This window comes from Macrobrachium rosenbergii, chromosome 26 (genome assembly GCF_040412425.1).
Source record: "Macrobrachium rosenbergii isolate ZJJX-2024 chromosome 26, ASM4041242v1, whole genome shotgun sequence".
NCBI lineage: Eukaryota > Metazoa > Arthropoda > Malacostraca > Decapoda > Palaemonidae > Macrobrachium > Macrobrachium rosenbergii.
In genome coordinates this window covers 45,774,797-45,799,878 of record NC_089766.1, presented here as the reverse complement: position 1 = coordinate 45,799,878, position 25,082 = coordinate 45,774,797, and the positions used below count along the sequence as shown (strand labels likewise).

Genomic DNA, 25,082 nt, shown 5'->3' with positions numbered 1-25,082 from the left:
AGAGGGCTGCAAATTGGTATGTTGATCATCCACCCTCCAATCATCAAACATACCAAATTGCAGCCCTCTAGCCTCAGTAGTTTGTAAGATCTGAGGGCGGACAGAAAAAAGTGCGGACGGACAGACAAAGCCGGCACAATAGTTTTCAGAAAACTAAAAATGTCAGCTCCTTGGTGAATATACAAGAATATTCGTATAAAACACACACGTCAAACGAACTCAGACAAGTATATATGAATAAATCCTCAATTTGTATTCTTTTAATCACAGATACAGTTCGAATTAAAATGCAAATACTAATAATCTTATGAATATGCACGCTGCAGTAGGTTCAAGCTCGTCAATTACAAATGTAATCTTTTTTTATATGAACTTTATTGCTTGCTGGTGTCTAAATACATCTGCATAATCATTTCACAACACAATGCCAAATTAGTGACTATAAAAAGTAAAAAATGCGCCGAAGAATATGAAACTCTCAGCCACGGCCCATGAAACTCTCAGCCGGCTGTGGTGGCCTGTTTTGTTGACTGCCAGACGCACGACGATGATGGCTAATTTCAACCTTAAATAAAATAAAAACTACTAAGGCTACAGGGCTGCAATTCGGTATGTTTGATGACTGGAGGGTGGATGATCAACATACCAATTTGCAGCCCTCTAGCCTCAGTAATCTTTAAGATCCGAGGACGGACAGACAAAGCCGGCACAATAGTTTTCTCTTCAGAAAACTAAATATGTACGGCCTAATATTTTTCGGACCATCTCATTTTCGTCAGGTTCCAATATCCTCAAAGATTGTCTTACAAATTGTGGACCAGAGCAATTTGTCTAAGTTCGGTAATCAGATTTAGTTACGTTCTCTGAAACCTTTATCCAATATTCATAAGTAATGTTTTAGGTGTAATTTCTTTCAGATATGAAGTCAATTTTTCATTATCTTTCGTCGTGGCGGTGATAAAGGCATGATAAAATGGTCAAGCTTTTTCAGAAGTCTGTAAGAGAAGAAATTTATTATTATTAATATTATTATTAATATTAATATTAATATTAATATTAATATTAATATTAATATTAATATTAATATTAATATTAATATTAATATTAATATTAATATTAATATTAATATTAATATTAATATTAATATTAATATTAATATTAATATTAATATTAATATTTATATTTATATTTATATTTATATTTATATTTATATTTATATTTATATTTATATTTATTATTATTATTATTATTATTATTATTATTATTATTATTATTATTATTATTATTTAGTAGATGAAACCTATTCATATGGAACAAGCCCACCAAAGGGGCCACTGACTTGAAATTCTGAAGCTTCCAAAGAATATTAAGGTGTTCATTAGGAGGAAGTAAGAGGAGGTAAAGGGAAATACAGAAAGAGGAGATACCACTTATTAAAAAGGGGAAAAAATAATAAATATATAGATAAAAATGTACCAAAATGCAAGAAGAATAGTAATGGGGTAGGTCCTTCTGTCGGCTCCTAATCCCAAGTCCTCCTGTTTATTCCTAATCCCAAGTCCTCCTGTCTGTCCCTAATCCCAAAGAAGTCCCTGCAAGTCGGAAAATGAAGTGGTATTTTTAGGTCACACACACACACACACACACACACACACACATATACATATATACACATATATATATATATATATATATATATATATATATATATATATATATATATATATATATATATATATACATATATATATATAGATAAACATACATTAAGCACACAGGACCCTTAAAACCATCCATGGGAATATAAATACCAACAGCTCAACATAGTAGTCACAAAAGAATCTCGAAGGGAATTGTACTCACCAGATTCTCAGTGACGCCAGAGATTTAGTGGAATTCCACCTGAAATGAAACAAAGAAAAATAAAATCATTACCTCATCTGGTTTCTTTTCTATATTTTTAATTCAAATTCAATGCTATAAATTTTTCTAATACTATACGCCTTGCATTCTAATACACTTTTATCTATTTATTAATTTATCTATTTATTAATTTTCTTTTTTAATAAGCGAGATCTCTTCTTTCTTTATCTCCCTTTACTTCCTCTTACTTCTTCCTAATGAACACCTTAATATACTTTGGAAGCTTGAATTTCAAGTCAGTGGCCCCTATGGTGGGCTTGTTCCATATGAATAGGGTTCATCTGCTGAATAATAATAATAATAATAATAATAATAATAATAATAAATAATAATAATAATAATAATCTTTAGAAGCTTGAATTGCAAGTCAATGGCCCCTATGGTGGGCTTGTTCCATATGAATAGGGTTCTTCACGTTCTTAATAATAATAATAATAATAATAATAATAATAATAATAATAATAATAATAATAATAATAACGTAATCAATACAATTAATGCTTTACTTTGTAAGCACAAAAAAAGAAACTGTTTTAGACGAATTTTTATGCATTTTATATATATACACATACATATATATGTATGTATATATATATATATATATATATATATATATATATATATATATATATATATATAAAATGATGAGCCAACTCTAACATACGTAGTATATTACATGTAATTTTATCTGTGCAATTACAAAGAACAATAAAAATTGTTCAGAGACATTCCTATAAATCAATGGTGCCGAGCAGGCAATGATTGAAACGCCCATTTTTATGGTTACAAATGATTTTACAGACAGTTCCGGGTCAATTATTGCCAAATGAAAAAGAATAACCGTTAGTTCCGAGATTAATGCATATTATTTTTCATCCATGACATTGGGGAGAGAGAGAGAGAGAGAGAGAGAGAGAGAGAGAGAGAGAGAGAGAGAGAGAGAGAGAGAGAGAGAGAGATTTTTTTCGCTCATGACACTGGAAAGAGAGAGAGAGAGAGAGAGAGAGAGAGAGAGAGAGAGAGAGAGAGAGAGAGAGAGAGAGAGAGATTAATACATATTTTTCGCCCATGACATTGGCGAGAGAGAGAGAGAGAGAGAGAGAGAGAGAGAGAGAGAGAGAGATTAATTAGATATTTTTCGCCCATGACATTATGAGAGAGAGAGAGAAAGAGAGAGATAAGAGAGATATTTTCGCCCATGACATTGAGAGAGAGAGAGAGAGAGAGAGAGAGAGAGAGAGAGAGAGAGAGAGAGAGAGAGAGAGAGAGAGAGAATTAATAAATATTTTTCGCCTATGACATTGGAGGGAGAGAGAGATAGAGAGACAATATTCTTAATTTATCTTAATTAATTTCCACATAAACATTAAAATCGCAGCACAGAGAGAGAGAGAGAGAGAGAGAGAGAGAGAGAGAGAGAGAGAGAGAGAGAGAGAGAGAGAGAGAGAGAGATTCATTTAACGTTCCCTTAATCAATTTCCACATAAGCATTGACACGGCACCACAGAGCACACGCAATTCACCTATTCAATAATATGACAATCACAACACAATATTAAAACCGCAAAAAAATGAACTTCAAATTCCTGTCTGGGAAATGACACGTGAATTACGGCGTATTTCAAAAATGACATGAAAATACAGATTCCTCACACGTCACGAAAATAACAGTACAGAGTTTATTGCATGTATGACATGAAAGGTTAACTTAATGACTGTGATTTTTGTGAAATGTAAAATCAACTTCATAAAAGCCAGCAGATACCGGTTGCAAAGATGAGCCCTTCGGTATTGCGATACCCTGTTCAAATTAATTATGACATGCACATGCAGGCCAAGATTATTCTCTCTCTCTCTCTCTCTCTCTCTCTCTCTCTCTCTCTCTCTCTCTCTCTCTCTCTCTCTCTCTCAGTATCACATGCGGGTCAAGATGATTCATTCTATCATTTCTCTCTCTCTCTCTCTCTCTCTCTCTCAGTACCACATCTCAAGATCTTCTCTCTCTCTCTCTCTCTCAGTACTCTCTCAAGATGATCTCTCTCTGTCTCTCTCTCTCTCTCTCTCTCTCAGGATCACATGCAGGTCAAGATGATTTCTCTCTCTCTCTCTCTCTCTCTCTCAGTCACATCTCTGATTCATTCTATCACTCTCTCTCTCTCTCTCTCTCTCAGGATCACATGCAGGTCAAGACAATTCATTCTATCTCTCTCTCTCTCTCTCTCTCTCTCTCTCTCTCTCTCTCTCTCTCTCTCTCTCTCTCTCTCATGCAAGCGCCGTGCGCGCTTGGAAATCAGGCTAAATCTGGCATACGATTCCTTGTTCTGTGCATTCAATTTTTCTTTATACATTTTCAAAAATTTATTTTTATATTTATACATTATATATATATATATATATATATATATATATATATATATATATATATATATATATATATTACAGATATAACAGATACATTACCATTTACCCATAATTCTCTGGATACTGTAATTCAAGAAAAATATTCTCTCCTTAATTCAGAAAAAATGTACGATCTTTTGGACATTAAACATTCGTTCCTTTATTCTTAAGCTGTTCCTTACCCAAAACAAGTAAAAAATGCGCCAAAGTTTCTTCGGCGCAATCGTGTTTTCTGTGCAGCGTATAATGCTGTATGAAACTCTCAGCCACAGTCCATGAAACTCTCAACCGCGGCTCCATGAAACTTTCACCCAGAGAGAGAGAGAGAGAGAGAGAGAGAGAGAGAGAGAGAGATGGAATGTTAAAAGTGGGCTCCCGTGATTGTGAGATCGTATGGGAACAAGAAGAAGAAGAAGAAGAAGAAGAAGAAGAAGAGAGAGAGAGAGAGAGAGAGAGAGAGAGAGAGAGAGAGAGAGATATGGAATGTTAAAACTGGGCTCCTGTGATTGAGATCGTGTGAGAAGAAGATGAAGAAGTGAGAGAGAGAGAGAGAGAGAGAGAGAGAGAGAGAGAGAGAGAGAGAGAGAGAGAGAGAGAGAGAGAGAGAGAATTTATAGTCAATAATGCTGTCTAATCAGTACCATTGTACAACTCAGCTCTCGAAATATAAAAAAAAAAACCTTGCTTCCATTCCTTAATTAAATAAGAACTTCAGTGAACCATTCAAGATTTATTCATCAACTCTTTCTGAAGCATAAACTGAAGTTATATCAATTTCCATGGCGCGCTCTTCAAATAATGACTAAGCACACACGTCCAATTAACCTTTACGGGTCTGTTACGTCTTGGAACGGCAATTAAGTAAGTAAGTTCCACGGAATTGCTGGGGAGTTTTCCATTACCGGATTTAATTGATAATTTTCTTCCACCAATAATTTGTCCATTAGTGGAGGAAATTTATCAAAGATATTAACCTTCTTTCGCTTAATTTTTGCTAAGTGATGTTTACAAACATGGTCTTAATGAAGATGTATATTGGTGTCGCAGTATCAATGGTCAGAGACGCGGCATTGGGATGTAAATACGATTATGCTGATATTATGCATCAACTCTATTTCACATTACAGGGGATATTAATCATTTTCTCTGGTAAAACATAAATTATGAGCCAACTCTCCTTTATGGAAGTGAAATTTGGTTACTGAACGCATATGAAAGTACAAGCTGTCGATAAATTATCATTGCTATATTTATCAAAGTATTAACACTTTCGCTTAATTTTTGCTACATGTTTACAAACATATCTTAATGAAGATGTATATTGGTGTCTGTAAATGGTAACAAATATAGCAATGATATGAAAATTATGCTGATACTTATGGATCACTTCATTTCAAACACGAATTTATCTTTTCCCGGTAAAACATAAATTATGAGCCAACTCTCCTTCATGTGAAATTTGAATGGGAGAGAACAGAAGGATAAATTAATCAAACGGAGAGAAATTTATCAAAGATATTAACGTTCCTTCGCTGAATTTTTGCTAGGGTGTTTACAAACATGGTCAAAGATCAATTGGTGTTACAATCAACTCAGAGACGCGGCTACTGGGATGTAAAATCAATGCATCAACATGTTTCAAACCAGGAATATTACTGATTTTCTGGTAAAACAACCCAACATTCAAAACACCTTACTGAACAAAAAAGTCAGGCGCAGAGGCTATATCAAAACACACGCGCGCACATTACATATCCAAATGTCTGAAATGATAACATTCAAAGATACGAAAATTACTGAACTCTGGACAAAAAAATCAATATCTGGAACATTCAAAATGGGAGCAGAAGGATAAAAATCAAACAACATTCAAGTTAACGTGCTGCTGATGAGGTTTACTGATCAAAATCAACCAACATTCAAAACAGCTTACTGATCAAAACCAACCAACATTCAAAACATCTTCCTGATACAAATCAACCAACATTCAAAACAAATTACTGATCCAAATCAACCAACCAACATTCAAAACAGCTTACTGATCAAAATCAACCAACATTCAAAAAGCTTACTGATCAGAATCAACCAACATTCAAAACAGCTTACTGATCAAAATCAACCAACATTAAAAACATCTTACTGATCCAAATCAACCAGCATTCAAAACGGTTTACTGATCCAAATCAACCAACATTCAAAACAGCTCACTGATCAAAATCAACCAACATTCAAAACAGCTTACTGATCAAAATCAACCAACATTCAAAACAACCCTCTGATCAAAATCAATCAAAACTTAGAGGTCAATTCACAATTACATTTAGATCTGAATATCACCCAAATGATTTAAATATTTCCTCCCATTCTATAAAACCTAACTGGTGACTCTCGTCATTCCCAGAAAATGACCGAGTATCAAAATTGCATTTTCGATATTTTTTTTTTTCTTTCCAGGGATTCAGTCCACTCGATGATGTTCCACTCTGGTCGTTAAGGAATTACAAGTGCTTGCGATTTATTACTTCTGCTTGTCGAGTCTGAATCTGAACGACTGCCTGGCCTTTCAAAAGCATTTCCCATTAATTATTCTGTGCCAGTCCCAAATTATAATGGTCCGGTTTTCTTTTCGTTTCGTTTATCATGTGTTTCTTTTGGGAGGCCTGACCATTATTTTATATATATATACATATAAATATGTACTATATATATATATATATATATATATATATATATATATATATATATATAGAGAGAGAGAGAGAGAGAGAGAGAGAGAGAGAGAGAGAGAGAGAGAGAGAGAGAGAAAAGTATGATTGTGTATATATAAGTTTATATATATAAATAATATATATATTATATATATATATATATATATATATATATATATATATATATATATATATATATATATATATATATATATATATATATATATTCAGTGCCAACAATTTTATCACATCATTATCAATATACTTTCAGACTCTCTCTCTCTCTCTCTCTCTCTCTCTCTCTCTCTCTCTCTCTCTCTCTCTCTCTCTCTCTCAGTTTGAAAGTATGTTGATAATAATGTGATAAAATTGAAGGCACTGAATTATATATATACACAGCCCATATAATTATCAACATACTTTGAAAAATCTCTCTCTCTCTCTCTCTCTCTCTCTCTCTCTCTCTCTCTCTCTCTCTCTCTCTCTCTCTCTCTCTCTCTGATTACACCGGTTCTTTTCTAAGGACAGCTCATCTCCTAAAACTCGTTAGTGGAAGGAATTTTTTTCCAAGCCGGCGAAACTAAAAACTTCCATAAGAAACTTTCCCCTCCCTTACCAAAGAAAAAAGGTAAATCAACATTAAGAAGAAATACCTTTCCTTAATATCTGTCCTCAGGAAATAATTTGTGGGTACCAGGGAGGTTGCAATCAGTCAGTCGCGAGAATTTGAGCAGTGAGAAAAGAATGGAAAGGCAGGTCATTACAGTAACAGCAATTATTTTTTTTAATTTCCTCATTGCTACACATTGCAATTCCCATCATCATGCTGAATTATTATTATTATTATTATTATTATTATTATTATTATTATTATTATTATTATTATTACCCATCATCATGCTGAATTATTATTATTATTATTATTATTATTATTATTATTATTATTATTATATTAGAAGATTATTATATAGAACAAGCCATCAAAAGGGGCCACTGATTTCTTGAAATTCAAACTCCCAAAGAATGTTGTTGTTGTTATATAATAATAATAATAATAATAATAATTATTATTATAATATTATTATTATTATTATTATTATTATTATTATTATTATTATTATTATTATTATTAAGATTATTATTTCAGAACTGAAACCTATTCACATGGAACAAGCCCACCAAAGGGGTCACTGACTTGAAACTGAAGCTTCCAAAAAATGCTAGTTCCAACCTCCCACCGCAACAGACCACACAATACTGCGGCAGTAACTGATCATGATACACAACCAGTGATTTTTCATCGCCCTGGGGACGCGAACCTTCCCCAACGACATCTGGGTGGCATGCCACGACACTAACCACTATACCAGCGGACCAGCATCAATGTTGCAAGTTTTCAATGACCACTGGAGTTTGTCAGTGCCAGCTGTGTCTGGCAATCACTGGTGGTCACCCACCCAGCCACAGCCCAGTGGTGGCCTGTGTTGTTGGCACCTATAGCGGTGCCAGACGCACGACCATGACTAACTTTAACCTTAAATAAAATAAAGACTAATGAGGCTAGAAGGTTGCAATTTGGTATGTTTGATGATTGGAGGGTGGATGACCAACATACCAATTTGCAGCCCTCTGGCCTCAGTAGTTTTATAAAATCTGAGGGCGGACGGACAAAGCCATGACTGATTGGTTTAAATCACTTAGCACCTTTCCTCGTAGAACAAATCACTCTCCCTCCACCTAAAGAAATTATTCCTGTCCTTCGAGTCATTATTTAATAGTGTAATTGTATATAACATTTTCATAATTCAATTCTGCAGCTGTGAATTTTCTTACCACTGCTCTAATCCTAATTTCTAAACCTTCTGTGCTTTCCACCTACTTCCCCATTCATCCATTTTTCCCCTCTCTCACCCTACTGGCTCAATTCCTTCTTCGTTACCCTCTTCTACTTTCATCCTTATCTCCCATGCACCTTCTACCCTCGTCCCTCCAAAGATAACTCGCTCAAAACTAGTACTTATCATTCCATTCCTTAAACAGATCTCTCTCCTGACAGTCATCGTTTGTCACGCGAAAATGCAATGCGTTACTCCCCTAATACTATTCATCTTACATTTTAAGACTTTTTTATCTGTTTATCTATTTATCTATTATTTTTTTTTCTTTTTTGATAAGTGGGATCTCTTCTTTCTGTATTTCCCTTTACTTGTTCTTAATTCTTCCTGATGAACACCTTGATATTCTTTGGAAGCTTCTTGAATTTCAAGTCAGTGGCCCCTTTGGTGGGCTTGTTCCATATGAATAGGTTTCTTCATCTTCTGAATAATAATAATAATAATAATAATAATAATAATAATAATAATAATAATAATAATAATAATAATAATAATAATAATAATAATATTCTTTGGAAGCTTGAATTTCAAGTCAGTGGCCCCTTTGGTGGGCTTGTTCCACATGAATAGGGTTCATCTACTGAATAATAATAATAAAATAATAATAATAATAATAATAATAATAATAATAATAATAATAATAATAATAATAATAATAATAATAATAATCAATGGCCCCTTTGGTGGGCTTGCTCCATATGCATAGGGTTCTTCATCTTCTGAATAATAATAATAATAATAATAATAATAATAATAATAATAATAATAATAATAATCCTCCCTTCAACTTTACTCCAGTTCTTACCCCTCTTGCATATTATGAACTCAATCTGTTTCTTTTGTATACATTACCGCCCCTTTTGCTGAATGTTTTCATAACCATTTTTGCTACTACAGATTAATTCCACAGAGTAGTCCCGCGTGCGTCTTTGACAGCTGGCAACAGTAATTAGCATACCCTTCCATACTTCCAAGAACTATATTCATTTTCATTGAAGCTTCACTTCATACGAAATGATTACTCTCTCATACTGAGGAGTCCTGATTCTTTATTTAACTTGAAGTAACTTTCACTTTAGAAAGCATGCGATTTCCTTTTCTTTTTCCCCCAACATCTGCATTCAGATCTCCCAGCAGTTCTCACTCTTAGAGTTAATTGTTTATCTATCTATAATAATAAAATCCGAGGGTTAAATTTAGCCATGATCGTGAGTCTGGCAACGCTATAGTACATGCCACCACCGAACCGTGGTTGAAAGTATCATGGGCCGCGGCTCATACAGCATTATACGCTGTACACAAAACTCGATTGAGCCGAAGAAACTTCGGGCCATTTTTTACTTATTTTAATTCCAATTCAAAGGCTTTTTGGTCAGATCTGCTCCTTTCCTCATAAAGTATATTTCCTCATAAAGTATATAAGTATATCTCTATCTGATTTATATATTTCCTTATGTCTCACTTTCCTCTCTCCAATCCTCATCCTTGAGTTCCTGAAACGCATTTTATGCTGAACAACTCTCTCCCCCTAAGTTTTCGTGGACGCAGTGAGATAACCCGATCTTCCCGAAAAGAGTTCTTCCGTTCCATTGCATCTCCCATCACGCCACTTCTCTCCTTAATTCGTGCATTCCCCTTGGGGCTCTCTCTCTCTCTCTCTCTCTCTCTCTCTCTCTCTCTCTCTCTCTCTCTCTCTCATCATTATCGTCTCCCTTTCTTTCGCATTCCCGAATTCTTACGTCTTTTATCTCAATATTCCCGATGAGCTCCGCATTGAGAAGTGAGTTTTTGTCCTCACACGTATTGAGCTGATTTGGAATATGGAATTTAGGTAAAAGGCCAAGTGCTGGGACCTATAATGACGAGGTCATTCTTCAAGTCAGTGGCCCCTTTGGTGGGTTTGTTCCATATGAATAGGTTTCATCTTCTGAATAATAATAATAATAATAATAATAATAATAATAATAATAATAATAATAATAATAATAATAATAATAATAGCTTCCTGGAAGAACATGATTAGCATCTGATCCCTTCAACAACTTTCTGATTAGCAAAAAACTTTCTGGAAGAACACGATTAGCATCTGAACAACTTCCTGGAAGAACATGATTAGCATTCTGACCCCTTCAACAACTTCCTGGAAGAACATGATTAGCATCTGACCCCTTCAACAACTTCCTGGAAGAACATGATTAGCATCTGATCCCTTCAACAACTTTCTGGAAGAACACGATTAGCATCTGATCCCTTCAACAACTTTCTGGAAGAACATGATCAGCTTCTGATCCCTTCAGCAGCTTCCTGAAAGAACATGGTTAGCATTCTGACTCCTTCAACAACTTCCTGGAAGGACTGGAAACAACTTCCTGGAAGAACATGATTAGCATTCTGACCCTTCAACAACCTCCTGGAAGAACATGACATCTGATCCTTCAACTGGAAGAACATGATTAGCATCTGACCCCTTCAACAACTTCCTGGAAGAACATGCATGATTAGCACCTGACCCCTTCAACAACTTCCTGGAAGAACATGAACTGATCCTTCAACAACTTCCTGGAAGAACATGATTAGCATCTGATCCCTTCAACAACTTTCTGGAAAAATATGATTAGCATCTGATCCCTTCAACAACTTCCTGGAAGAACACGATTAACATCTGATCCCTTCAACAACTTCCTGGAAGAACATGATTAGCATCTGATCCTTTCAACAACTTTCTGGAAGAACATGATTAGCCTTCTGACCCCTTCAACAACTTCCTGGAAGAACATAATTAGCATCTGATCCCTTCAACAACTTCCTGGAAGAACATGATTAGCATTCTGACCCCTTCAACAACTTCCTGGAAGGACACGATTAGCATCTGACCCTTAAACAACTTCCAGGAAGAACATGATTAGCCATCCTTCAACAAAAGAACAATTAGCATCTGAAACAACTTCCTGGAAGAACATGATCATCTTCTGACACCCTGGAAGAACATGACCACTAAAAATAGTTGAATCGTGCCCATACAGAGTCGCCTATCGCTATTTTTGAACATCTGTTATGACATTCTGCCTCCTGTAAAATTCATCCACTTTTACAAACGACACAAAGTCATAAATTCATCTAATTCATTCTCCTTTTTTTTTTCTTTTGTTCAGTGGCATATCTTTTCCCAGTTCCCTCAAGTCTCTCCCGTCATCAATCAAAGTTCCACTGTTCCATGGTTATTACATTAGCATATCTAACCTCAGGCGAAGTTATCAACTCTTTTCACATCGAATGTTTCATCAACTTTCTCTCTCTCTCTCTCTCTCTCTCTCTCTCTCTCTCTCTCTCTCTCTCTCTCTCTCTCTCTCTCTCTCTCATGATTATACAGTTCTGTCAAGGGGCGATTTCCTCTTCAGTAAATACAGGACCAAGGATTCAGTACATATATTTAACCTCTCTCTCTCTCTCCCCTATACAGTTCTGTCAAGGGGCGATTTCCCCTTTAAGTAAATACAGGACCAAGAATTCAGTGCATATATTTAATCTCTCTCTCTCTCTCTCTCTCTCTCTCTCTCTCTCTCTCTCTCTCTCTCTCTCTCTCAATCAATCATTATACAGTTCTGTCAAGGGGCGATTTCCTCTTAAGTGCAAATTCAGGACCAATAATTCAGCATATATATTTAATCTCTCTCTCTCTCTCTCTCTCTCTCTCTCTCTCTCTCTCTCAATCATTATACAGTTCTGTCAAGGGCGACTTCGTCTTAAGTACAAACATAAGACCAAGATTTCAGTATCTCTCTCTCTCTCTCTCTCTCTCTCTCTCTCTCTCTCTCTCTCTCTCCATTTCTGAGTAATGATTGGTGCGTCTTTTGAATCAAAACGATCCCACCGTCATAAGTCTCCCTATGAATAAATGCATGAGGTGGCATTCATGAGAATTCGGGAGGAAATAGAAAATACGTCTCAGTTTGAATGTCGACGCTTCCGAATTGAGAGAGAGAGAGAGAGAGAGAGAGAGAGAGAGAGAGAGAGAGAGAGAGAGAGAGAGAGAGAGATTCATACATATATGTATATAGTATGCGAAAAAGAAAGTTTAAAATCTTGACATTTAGAGAGAGAGAGAGAGAGAGAGAGAGAGAGAGAGAGAGAGAGAGAGATCATAATATATGTATATGGTATTTAAAAGAAAGTTTAAAATGCTTTCTTTAGAGCAATCGAGAGAGAGAGAGATAATCAGACCGAAAATAGATCTATATTTAAGAGTCTCGGTACAATGCTGAGAGCCGAGCCCATTAAATTCTCATACGGACGTGGTTGGCCTGTGTTTTGCGTTAAAGAGGAAATCGCCCCTAACAGAACTGTATAATAATTTAGAGGCTAGAGGGCTGCAATTTGGTATGTTTGAGACTGGAGAGAGGATGATCAGCAGAGAATTTGAGCCCTAATCGAATTAAATTTCAACAAGTATAAAATGAGCCGGCGAAGTTTTCTTTACAGATAATAAAAGGTAAAAGAGAAGAAGGATCTGGAACACCAGCTGTTAAGAAAAGAAAATATAATCAAAACCACCGGAGAACAGACAAAGCTTTAATGGTCTGAATCCCCTTTACCTGCCTGTAGCAGCCAGATTCCCAACAGAAAAGCACCAATATGCCGTCAATGTTCTGCCTGTGTTGAACTTGCTGCAAAGTTCCAGAGGTCGATTATTCCTCCTCAACCTTGGAATAAATAACAAAAACTCCCTTCTGAGGTCGGGCTGGAACTTCTTCTGTTTGATAGCTGGAGGGTGGATGATCAACGCTACCTAATACTATTCTTCTTGCGTTTTAATGCATTTTTTTCTATTTATTTATTTTTGAATAAGTGGGACCTCTTCTTTCAGTTTTCCCTTTACTTTCTTACTTCAGAAAACTAATATTCTTTGAAAGAGAAGAAGGATCAAGTCAACACCCCCTGTTAAGAAAATGAATATGTTTCATTACTGACTAATAAGCAGGGAGAAAATGACAAAGCTTCTTCTTCTTTTAACGTCCTTTTACCCATTTTTGCCTGTAGCAGCCAGATTCCCTGAACAGCCGAAGCACCAATATGCAGTCAATGTTTTGACATTCGCTGACCCGGAACGTATGTTTCATGTTCCAGACCCAACGCCCTTTCTTCCCAGCCTCAAACAGCTGAATGGCGGAACAGCCTCCCAGATGTTTGTTATGTTTTTAGAACTGTTGTTCTTTGTTTTTCAAGTCTGAACATCCATTTGCATTACAAACCTAATTGATTATTCTTCTTGCATTTTAATGCATTTTTATCTGATTTATTTATTTTTTGAACTTTTTTAATAACCGACTGGGACCTCTTCTTTCAGTATTTCCATTTACTTCCTCTAATAATAATAATTCCTAATGACCACCTAATAATAATCTTTGGAAGCTTGAATTTCAAGTCAGTGGCCCCTTTGGTGGTGGGCTTGTTCCATATGAATAGGGTTCATCTACTGAAAAATAATAATAATAATAATAATAATAATAATAATAATAATAATAATAATAATAATAATAATAATCTTTGGAAGCTTGAATTTCAAGTCAGTGGCCCTTTGGTGAGCTTGTCCCATATGAATAGGTTTCATCTCTGACTAATAATAATAATAATAATAATAATAATAATAATAATAATAATAATAATAATAATAATAATTCCTGTTAATCCTCCATATTCCGCATCCTAGAAAAACGTCAATAGGACCCTTGGCACTCAGCTCTTCGGAGGATAAATTGAAATCCGAAAAGATGCAAAAGGCGCCTTTAGTGCTTTCGAGACACGCCATTACTTTGCTCGACTTCTCTCCTATTGCGAAGAATGAGTTCACTCCATTTCATCTCTTAAGAAAATCTATATCTTTTTGTATTTTATAAGATAAAGGGTTGATTGTTAGTAAAGCTTTCAGGTGCTATTTGTTAGGGAACTCAAAAATGAGCAAGTGCGTACCTGTGTGTGTGTATGTATGTGTATATATATGTATACATATATATATGTATATATACACATATATATATATATATGTATACATATATACATATATACACATAAATATATATATATGAAGACAAAATCCACGAAGGAAAGAGAAACAATGGAGTGCTGCAAGGCCTTTCGACTTGTCGTCCTTTGCTTAGTAGTGGATTTTGTTTCTATTTATAACATTCATCACGTTCCAGATTTTTCGTGATCCAGTTATACATACATATATATATATATGTATGTATATATATATAAATATATATATATATATATATAGAGATAAAAAAACATATATATAGAGAGAGAGAGGCAAAGTTATCCACTATATTTTGTTGGCTTATGTAAAAATAAATAAAAAAATATATTTAAAAAACGCATATCCAATATGAAACACAGCAAATGCCACAATATCTATCTCTCATAACAAAGGACAAAGGTTTCACTCCCCCATGCAGAGGAGGCCATTGTAAAATAAGACGGCCACCTAATGGCATAACAATTCGGAGGACCAGACCCTGAAACGTAATAGCAGGAAAGTGTGGAAAAATTCTACAGGTTCTCATCGTTTAGTCCACAAAGTGAAGGTAAATATTGGGCATTTGTATCAATGCTTGCATGAATGCATTCTGACACTTAAGTATGCATGACCGTAACTGAGAACTGCCAGACGTACGATCATGGCTAACTTTAACTTTAAATAAAAAAAAAACTACTGAGGCTAGATGGCTGCAATTTGGTATGTTTGATGATTGGAGGGTGGATGATCAACATGCCAATTTGCAGCCCTCTGGCCTCAGTAGTTTTCAAGATCTGTGGGTGGACAGCAAAAGTGCGGACGGGCAGACAAAGCCTACACAACAGTTTTCTTTTACAGAAAACTAAAAACTGAACATTCAGAAGTATGAATTACAGGTGTGTACACACAAAGCATCACCCAGAAGTACACATCAGTGCGAATGACTTTAGGAATTGATTGATAAGATTAACCCAGAGAATAACAAAACTTCTAGACACCAATTTAACTGTAAATAACCCACAGGTACCAAAGTCCTTGAATTCGTCACAAGGGAAGAGAGGATGTTTGCAATTTTTTAACTGTCCCTTGTCATGACGAATTTAGACCACCGGCATTCAAGCATACAAGCATTTCCATCAAATCGTGAGTTTTATTTACCGATTTCATGAATAACACTGAAGTGGCGATCACACTAGCTGGACTCAAGCTGTCTATCCTGATAGTATGAGTCTTAAGCCACACACGACGTATGATAGGCACCTGCGTGGATTTTCTGGAAGAGAAACAAGATGTTTCCATTGCTTTCTTTGAATGTTGGGTGCACAATAAACGTACCTGGAATATTTAATCTTATTTGAAAATTGTCTGTAGCAGCCTGGAAATTAATAAAAAAATATCCTGGAATTTTCCATAACTTCCCTTCCAGCTGGCTTCATTTGTGGTGTCAACATACCAGGTCAAAGTACTGTGAACCGAATTGAACTGAACTGGACTGAATATAGAATTTAGGCCAAAGGCCAAGCACTGGGACCTATGAGGTCATTCAGCTCTGGAAAGGAAATTGAGCAGAAAGGCTTGACAGGTGTAACAGGAGGTAAAATTCTCAGTTGCACTATGAATCAACTGTTAGGAGAGGGTGGAGGAAAGTAAGATGGAATATAAATAATATGAACGGAGGTACAGTAAAAGGAATGAAAGGGGTTGCAGCTAGGGGCCGAAGGAACACTGCAAAGACCTTGAAGTAATGCCTACAGTGCACCACGAGAGGTACACTGACGACACTACCCCCCTACGGGGTGGACCAATGCACACTGTGTTTTGTGTGGTCCTAGAGCCAGTTTGAGCCCGCCAATCTGTGGTCACTATTCCGCCCCCGTTAAACGTCCCCCTAGGGGTGAATTCCCCCTGGTTCAGAACCACTGGACTCTGGGTAAAATACCCTTCCTGTTCGGCTGCTCCTTTCTTTGTGGTCACTCACCAAAGGAAAGAAAAAATCAATTTTTTGTGGAGCCAATATAAGCTAATTGGCAATTAGGGCTGGAGAACAAATCAACTACCAATGATTTTAGGTTTTAACGCAGTCTGTCTCTGTGGTTAATCAATTTTCTCTTATTACTGGATGATCACAAAAGCTGAGGTTTAACTGGTGGAAGGTACTCATTAAAAATTTAATGTTTTGAGCTTTCTGTCAAAGAAAACTATTGTGCCGGCTTTGTCTGTCCGTCCTCACTTTTCTTGTCAGCCCTCAGATCTTAAAAACCACTGAGGCTAGAGGGCTGCAAATTGGTATGTTGATCATCCACCCTCCAGTCATCAAACACACCAAATTGCAGCCCTCTATCCTCCTCAGCAGTTTTTAGTTTATTTAAGGTTAAAGTTAGCCATGGATCATACGTCTGGCAGCGCTTTCCGGAGGCGTCGCCGACGCACGTTCACTTGACCGCACCTGGGGCGTAACTGAGCGCTGCTCGGTCGTTGCTGAGAGTTTCATACAGCATTATTTAATAATTTTATTTTGAAATATGCGTATTGCTTCATCGTTGAAATGACGCATTTTAATTTTAATAATTTTTTATCAGCATCTTTATGGAAAAACTGTTGCAGAAGAATTGCCTTTTCTTTCAGACTTTTATTTGCTTATATTAAGATACAACGTGTTCTCCTCTCTCTCTCTCTCTCTCTCTCTCTCTCTCTCTCTCTCTCTCTCTCTCTCTCTCTCTCTCTCTCTCTCTCATTAACTTTTATAGTTTGTCTGATTTTCTCCACACCTTCCATTCTTCGAAAAATAAATCATCATCATTATTATTATCATCATCACTCTGATCAAGATTTACTCCTAATGTTCCATCCTCTCTTTCCATGTCTGTCTGTGTCTGTCAGTCTCTGTCTGTCTGTCTGTCCCACCAATCCTCAGTAATGATTACGGCGGCTTTAGAATTAAAATGAGTCCCACCGACTCTGGACTCTTATGAATGAATGCATGAGGAGGCGTCCACGAGAATTTCTGCGGAACTCGAAAATATTGTCGTACTCTGCCTCTGGACACTCGTTCGTTGCTAAAAATCACGAGAGAGAGAGAGAGAGAGAGAGAGAGAGAGAGAGAGAGAGAGAGAGAGAGAATTTTAACGGAATTATCATAAGAAAAAAAAGCTTAGAAAATTATATATTTTAGAAATAGAATCATGCACCTAGAGAGAGAGAGAGAGAGAGAGAGAGAGAGAATTTTAACGGAATTACCACACGGGAAAAATATTAGAGCGCAATAACAGATTAAAAAATTATAAATTAATAGAAATGAAACAATAACGCACTTAGAGAGAGAGAGAGAAGAGAGAGAGAGAGAGAGAATTTTAAACAATTTATCACAAAGAAAAATAATTTTAGGAAATTATACATTTCAGAAATAAAATAAAATAATACACTTAGTTACAAGATATTACAAAGAACACTGGAAAGGAAAACCTTGGCAGCAAGCTCATGGATTTTTTTAAACTGGTTCATTTCTGTTATATATTTTAAATATATAATATATAATATATATATATTATATATTATATATTAAAGCAACTCAATATTTTAATTCATAAGCATGCATTAAAGTATCCAGCTTCACGAGAACAAGAGCCAAACAAAGTCATTTTTAGTTTTCTGTAACAGAAAACTATTGTGCCGGCTTTGTCTGTCCATCCGCACTTTTTCTGTCCGCCCTCAGATCTTAAAAACTACTGAGGAGGCTAGAGGGCTGCAATTTGGGATGTTTGATGATTGGAGGGTGGATGACCAACATACCAATTTACAGCCCTCTAGCCTCAGTAGTTTTAAGATCTGAGGGCGGACAGGAAAAGTGCGGACACAGAAAAAACTGCAGAAAAGTGCAGGAAAAAATGGCGGACAGAAAAAACTGCGGACAGAAAAAGTGCAGACAGGAAAAAAAGTGCGGACAGGAAAAAAAGTGCGGACAGGAAAAAAAAGTGCAAACAGGAAACGTGCAGACGGAAAAAAGTGCAGACAGAAAAAAAGCGGGGACAGAAAAAAGTGCGGACAGAAAAAACCAGTGCAGACAGAAAAAAAGTGCGGACAGAAAAAGTGCAGACAGAAAAAAAGTGCAGACAGAAATAAAGTGCAGACGGAAAAAAAGTGCAGCCTGAAAATAAGTGCAGACAGAAAAAAGTGCAGCCTGAAAAAAGTGCAGACAGAAAAAGTGCAAACGGAAGACAAACCCGGCACAATAGTTTTCTTCTGCAGAAAACTAAAAAGGTTAAAAAACTTCTGAACCGAAATGACAGTAAACAATTAAACTCTTCGACAAACCAAAGCTAAAAAAAACCTAATATTTTTTTTTTACTGTCACGATCACAAGCCCCGATTTCCATTCATTAAAGTGGAACATTTTTTGCAGAATTTAATAATTAATCGGATGGAAAATATTGCATTAATTTTACACCACAAAAAAAAAAATCGGTTTTTGACCACAACAAGTCCTATTTGCCCATTCATTAGAGTTCAACATCTTTGAAAACTGAAATTATTAATCGAGAGAGAGTATTATTATTATTATTATTATTATTATTATTATTATTATTATTATTATTATTATTTATCCAGAAGATGAAACCTATTCATATGGAACAAGCCCACCACAGGGGCCACTGACCTGAAATTCAGGCTGCCAAAGATTTTTATTATTATTATTATTATTATTATTATTATTATTATTAAGTAAATAAAATTATTATTAAATAAGCCATTGACCTGAAATTCAAGCTTCCAAAGAATATTATTATTATTATTATTATTATTATTATTATTATTATTATTGTTATTATTATTATTATTATTATTATTATTATTATTATTATTATTATTATTATTATTATTATTTAGAAGATGAACCCTATTCATATGGAACAAGCCCACCAAAGGGGCCACTGACTTGAAATTCTGAAGCTTCCAAAGAATATTAAGGTGTTCCTCAGGAAGAAGTAAAGGGAAATACAGAAAAAAGAATTACCACTTACAAAAAAAAAAAAAAATAAAAAATAATTAACAAATAGATAAATAGATAAAAACGTACTAAAATGGAAGGAAAATAGAATTGTTAGGTTCATTAAAGTGCAACATTTGTGAAAACTGAAATTATTAATCGAGAAAAATTTTCATGTTATAAACGAAAAAGAGGTCGAATTTTTGTCATTAGTCACAATATGTTTGGCGAGTTGGAGCACATTTATTAATTTCCCACAGAGTGAAAAATTGGGAATTTTGCCCCCTGGCTACAACTGATTTTGAATTCCGGATTTCCTGGGCGATATATTACCTGGACGCTAACTTGTCACAAATTGCATCCTAACAGATTTTCTACACAAACATATACACACTATATACTTTATATATATATATATATACATATATATATGTATATATTTATATATATATAAATAATTATATATTATACATATGTATATATATAAATACACACACACACACACACACACACACATATATATATATATATATATATATATATATATATATATATATATATATATATATATATATATATATATATATAATATATAAATATATTATAATGTCTAAATATGATAATATACTAATATATATACACATATACACACATAGCCTATATATATTATATATATAACATAATAAATATATATATAGTATATATATATAATATATACATTCAAATACAAAAAATAAATGCAAAATCATTCAACTTTTCAACAATAAATAATTTTTCGCTGTCAATTAAAGACAATGAATTATCAATGACTGTCCAGTCCACAAGCGCAATTAGGCAAAAAGGAAAAACGGTTTGCTAATCCATTATCATACTGTTTATCATGAACTGCATCTTCTCGATTTTTCAGTAATATATTGAAGACTAAACTTGTTTACAAACAAAAGCACTGGATAACATCCCCACCCCACTGGCTGTCGGCCTTAGAAACAGGAGATCAGCGCCTGCCCTATGAGCCTACAGTGGCCCAGGAAGACTTTAAATTTAACTTACTACAGCATTCTGCACACCAGAAACATATTGTTGCCAAATGCACGATCATGGCTGACTTTAACCTTGAAGAAAATAAAAACTACTGAGGCTAGAGGGCTGCAATTTGGTATGTTTGATGACTGGAGGGTGGATGATCAATATGCCAATTTGCAGCCCTCTAGCCTCAGTAGTTTTGAAGATCTGAGGGCGGACAGCAAAAGTGCGGACGGACAGACAAAGCCGGCACAACAGTTTTCTTTCACAGAAAACTACAAATTACGGTAAACGAAACCACACAAGCAGAAACTAAAAGGAATTCAAGATTAAAGCGAACTTGAATTCGCACAAATACAGTGAAAAATGAAAAAGAAAAAAGAAAAAAGAAAAAATCTCCCGTCAGTGACTAATTACGCTTCCAATTGAGTGGACAGGTTCCTTTCATTACGGCGGACTTGGATGAATGAGAATTCTTTTATGCGGAGTTCCCGTTTTCTATGACGTGTCTCGGAAAGGATGAGTGATGTATAATAATTTCCATTTTTTTTAGTTTTCTGTGAAAGAAAGCTATCATGGAGTTGGCTATTTATATGTCCGTCCGTCCGCAGTTTTTTCTGTCCGCCCTCAGATCTTAAAAATTGCTGAGGTTAGAGGGCTTCAAATTGGTATGTTGATCATCCACCCTCCAGTCATCAGACATACCAAATTGCAGCCCTCTGGCCTTAGTAGTTTCTACTCCATTTAAGGTTAAAGTTAGCCATAATCATGAGTCTGGCAACGATATAGGACAATATATACATGGCAAATAATTATTAATTATAATTAAAATGATGGTGAACGACTCTTAGCCAGCGGATAAGATACTGGTGAATATCTCTTACAGAAACAGCACATATGATGAGGTGCGGAGAAGAGAGAGAGAGAGAGAGAGAGAGAGAGAGAGAGAGAGAGAGAGAGAGAGAGAGAACTTTAAAATAATTACCATAAGAAAAATACTGGATGGCAGTAACAGATTAGAAAAATTTTACATTAATAGAAATAAAACAATAAAATAATGCACTCAGAAAGAGAGAGAGAGAGAGAGAGAGAGAGAGAGAGAGAGAGAGAGAGAGAGAGAGAGAGATTTTAACGTAATTACCATAAGAAAATATTGGACGGCAGTAACAGATTAGAAAAATTTTACATTATTACAAAAACAATAAAATGAACTAGAGAGAGAGAGAGAGAGAGAGAGAGAGAGAGAGAGAGAGAGAGAGAGAGAGAGAGAGAGAGAGAGAGAGAGAGAGATTTTAACGTATTACCAAAGGAAAATATTAGATAGCAAAAAAAATTTGAAAATTTTACATTCATATAAAACAATAAAATAATGGAGAGAGAGAGAGAGAGAGAGAGAGAGAGAGAGAGAGAGAGAGAGAGAGAGAGAGAGAGAGAGAGAGAGAGAGAAAGACTTCAAAGTCAGAATTAATTTTTGTTTTTCTAGTTTTGTTTAAATGTAAAAGATGAACATGTTGAATAAATATCATGAAAAAAAAGAAATCTTTCAGTCGACCACACAATAATTCGTAATGTGAAAGATTAAGACTAAGTCCCAAGACGACCCTTTAAAGGCCAACGAATAATATTCTCTCCTCCGGCCAAAAATCATTTCCTGCTGAATCTGCAAGACTCGAAAGGAGACCGCGAGAGAGAAAAATGACCAATCAAAATCCATTCCAGAAACCAACCCGGGATATGATTCAGCTGGACGAGTGTCCCAAAAGTTTGGATAGAGGTCCATTAAGACTTTATCGAAGGAACATGAAAATTTACTTTACTTTCTTTTCTCACTTTTTCAAACGTTGTATTGAATGAATAAAATGCATGTATAGGATTTAGGCCCAAGGCCAAGCTAAGCTAGGACCTATGATGATGCCATTCAGCACTGAAATGGAAATTGACAGTAGAAGGGTCTGAAAGGTGTAACAGGAGGAAAACCTCAATGCAGTTGCACTATGAATCAATTGTTAGGAGAGGGTTGAGGAAAGTTGAGATGGAAGAAAGAGGATACGAACGGAGTTACAGCACAAGGGGCATTTGTTGTATTTCAACAGAGATCTTTCACATTCACAATTGATCCCTGATTCCCTTTTCCTGCTAAGAGCAGCCAGATTCGCTGGAACAGCAGAAGCACCAATATGCAGTAAATGATCTGCTTCGCTGTCGAACTTCTCCAAAGTTCCAGAGGTCCTTTATTCCTCCTCACACCGTTGGACTGTGGAACAGCCTCCCTTCTGAGGATGTAGAGCAGTTGGAACTACTTCTTCAGAAGTTCAAGCGAAGGTGCAACGCATTGCTACCCTAATACTATTCTCCTTGCATTATGATTCATTTTTATATATTTATTAATTTATTTTTTCTTTTTAATAAGTGGGATCTCTTCTTTCTGAATTTCTCTTTACTTCCTCTTACTTCTTCCTAATGAACACCTTAATATTCTTTGGAAGCTTGGATTTCAACTCAATGGCGCCTTTGGTGGGCTTGTTCCATATGAATAGGTTTCATCTACTGAATAATAATAATAATAATAATAATAATAATAATAATAATAATAATAATAATAATAATAATAATAATAATAATATTACCAATTAGTGATCTGGCCCATTAAACCTGGGATGTGACGGGGGGGGGGGGACTGGAATCTATTAAGTCTTTGAGATCAAGCCATCTTAATAAAGATTCATGATCGCCTTTGAAGACCTTTTTTCTCAATAATGACGTCAAAGTAGCTATATTCTATATCTATTTAAAACCTATATAAGTGTTAAGTAATTCCCATTCCACAGTAATTTGCAATTTATATTCAAATTACTGCCGCCTTTTCCAATCATATTTTTCTTTTGTGAAAGTAATGTTCCCTTTCTTTTTTCGTATTTCTTAATTGCACATCAAACTGCTGCTCCATTTTGTTGAGAATTATTGACCTAGAGGGGAAGCATAACTTTTATAAGCTGTAAAAAAAAAATAAGTAAAAAATTCGCCGAAGTTTGTTCGGCGCAGTCGAGTTTTCTGTACAGCCGCTACAGCGTATAATCAAGGCCACCGATAACAGATCTATCTTTCGGTGGTCACGTTATAATGCCGTATGAGCCGCAGCCCATGAAACTCTCAGCCGGCCGTGGTGGCCTATCCTATATCGTTGCAGCCCTCTATCCTCAGAGGTTTTTATTTTATTTAAGGTTAAAGTTAGCCATGATCGCGCTTCTGGCAACGATATGGGACAGGCCTACCACTAGCCCGTGGCTGAAAGTTTCACGCGCCGCGGCTCATACACCATTATACCGAGACCACCGAAAGATAGATCCATTTTAGGTGGCCTTGATTATAAGTTGTAGCGGTTGTACAGAAAACTCGACCTCGCCGAAGAAAACTTCGGCGCAATTTTTTATCCATTTGTTATTTACCTTCCTTGTGGCTATTTTTATCCACCTGCCCCAGTTCTCCTTTGTCTCTACGGCAGATAACAACTCCCAATCACTCGACCAATCAACTTCTTTCCTGCTCCAATTCTCACTTTCCTTGTCTTGCTAACAATATCAGCTCGCGTCCCATTGTTCTACTACTACTACTCCTCCTCCTCCTCCTCCTCCTCCGTTGTCACCACTGTCACCGTCATCATTATCACCACTATCACCATCCATAAAACACAGCCTTGCCTTCTTTTTAGGACAGGAACCTCGTCTGACAATACTGGATTTGCCACAGCTACAGTTGGAAGCTTGGTATCGAATTGAACAAAGCCACTCCAGCATCTTCTAAAAACATAACAGACACCTCACACGTCTCGACTGTCGACCTAAACCGCGCAACGACTCCTCACTGCTGGGGAGAAAGGGCGCTGGTGACTGGTACAATACGTGTACATACTGTATGCTATGCTACCGGGGACTGTGATGACAGGAGGGGCAGCCGATCGAGACTACAGTCCACCCCAAAGCCAAATCAAAGTCCTTCAAAAGAAGGCATCGTGCTTACCCCATACAAATGGGAAAACAAGCACGTTAAAAGAAGAAGAAGAAGAAGAAGAAGAAGATCGAATTGAACTGAATACAGAAGTTAGGCCAGATACCAAGCACTGGGACCTAAGATGT

General features: G+C 35.7%; 1 protein-coding gene across 1 annotated transcript in view; it reads right to left on the bottom strand.

The window, feature by feature from the left end:
- LOC136852835 (transmembrane protein 72-like) overlaps nt 1-25,082 on the bottom strand; it is a 233,908-nt gene that overhangs the window by 143,501 nt on the left and 65,325 nt on the right. The window contains exon 3 of the mRNA XM_067127739.1: nt 1,864-1,902. The gene's annotated coding sequence lies outside the window, so the exon portion shown is untranslated. The remainder of the gene's footprint in view (nt 1-1,863; nt 1,903-25,082) is intronic.